This window comes from Arachis stenosperma, chromosome 9, assembly GCF_014773155.1.
Source record: "Arachis stenosperma cultivar V10309 chromosome 9, arast.V10309.gnm1.PFL2, whole genome shotgun sequence".
In the NCBI taxonomy this organism is placed as follows: domain Eukaryota; kingdom Viridiplantae; phylum Streptophyta; class Magnoliopsida; order Fabales; family Fabaceae; genus Arachis; species Arachis stenosperma.
The window spans coordinates 57,071,141-57,073,135 of NC_080385.1; positions in this window are offsets into that span (position 1 = coordinate 57,071,141).

A 1,995-nucleotide genomic window follows, 5' to 3' on the forward strand; every position below is an offset into this window, starting at 1 on the left:
TTTGGTCATACTACCTACCGATACGGTTACCTCGTTACCTCTTTATCCTTGACCACATCCATATCCACGAGATGCCATTTGATTCCTGTTCACACCAAACAATCGATATCAAGGTGATTAGTCTCAATATCTCAAGTCTAGTATTTCAAAGTTCCAAATGCATGCACATGAACTTTATACTATGTTTACTAGTTAGATATCCTAAATAGCATATAAACACGACCCAGAGTATGCTCGGAAGCATAGTCAGTCTGTCCCACAGGCTCTACAGGAAAAAACTGCTCTGATACCATAATATAACACCCTACCACACAGAGCTTTACGCATAGGTTGTAAATCAAAGATGGTGAGTGACAAACCCCAATTTGACGGTTTATCCTGTATTGATTTTAGGGGATTTTATAACCTTTTACCCACATTTATCCATTGAAATAGCATGGTTTTGTATATTCTCCTTTAATTGTGCTTAAGAGGGAAAACATGCTTTTTAGGTCTTAAAATGAATAAATTTAATTCACCTTGATTCCATTAGATGCTTTGATATGTTTGTTAAGTGATTTAAGGTTTAGGAGGCAAAGATTGGATTAAGGAAATGAAGAAAGAAAGCATGAAAAGTTGGAGAACTCATGAAGAAATGAAAGAACCGGAAAGTTGTCAAGCCGACCTCTTCGCACTTAAACGACCATAACTTGAGCCACAGAGGTCCAAATGATGCGGTTCCAGTTGGGTTAGAAAGCTAACATCCGGGGCTTCGAAACGATATAAGATTTTCCATAGTTGCTACACGTATGGTGGCGCGCACGCGCCGTTGCTGCCACCTAGTCCACTGAAAGCAAAACGTGGCCAGCGATTTTAGAAGCCTTGTGGGCCCAATCCAACTCATTTCTGATGCTATTTAAGCCAAGGATTGAAGGGGAATCAACATACTTTTCATACTTTAGATGTTAGTTACCATTAGCTTAGTTTTAGAAGTTAGAATTAGTTTCTAGAGAGAGAAGCTCTCACTTCTCTCTAGAATTAGGATTAGGATTAGGTTTAGTTCTTAGATCTAGATTTTTAATCTTTGCTTTCTTCTACTTTTATCTCTCAATTCTTTGTTGCCACATTCTTCTTCTTTTACTCTTTTGTTGTAATTTTCTTTATGTTGTTCTTATATTTTGTTGTAGATCTAGTATTGTTCCTTCCATTTCTCCTTCAATTCAATAAGAGGTAATTCATAATAATTGTTCTTCTTTGCTTTTCTATTGTTGATCTCTTTCCTTTGTAGTTAGATCTCTCTTTAATTCTTGCAATTTATGTTGTTTACTTTTATTGCCTTTTATGTGTTTGTTGAAATGCCTCTTCTAGATATAGTATAGGTTTTGTTCCTCTTGTCCTAGGTAGAGTAATTAGTGACTCTTGAGTTATCTAATTCCTTTGTTGATTGATAATTGGAGAGATTGCTAATTGGTTTGGAGTGCACTAAAGCTAGTCTTTCCTTAGGAGTTGGCTAGGACTTGTGGCTCAAGTCAATTCATCCACTTGACTTTCCTTTATTTAGTAAGGGTTAACTAAGTGGTAGCAATGAACAATTCTCATCACAATTGAGGAGGATAACTAGGATAGGACTTCTAGTTTTCATACCTTGCTAAGAGCCTTTTATAGTTGTTAGTTTATTTTCATTGCCATTTACTTTTCATGCTTCTTATCCAAAACCCCAAAATAACTCATAACCAATAACAAGACACTTTATTGTAATTCATAGGGAGAACGACCCGAGGTTTGAATACTTCGGTTTATAAATTTTAGGGGTTTGTTTTAGTGACAAACAACTTTTTGTATGAAAGGATTAGTGATTGGTTTAGAAACTATACTTGCAACGAGAATTTATTTGTGAATTCTAAACCGTCAAAAATCCAATCATCAGTGAGGTGCTACGACCTCTAAAAATAAGGTACATATGCATATAACAAGGATAATATAGCTAGGAGCCTTGAAAAAGAAGCTAACCAAAGC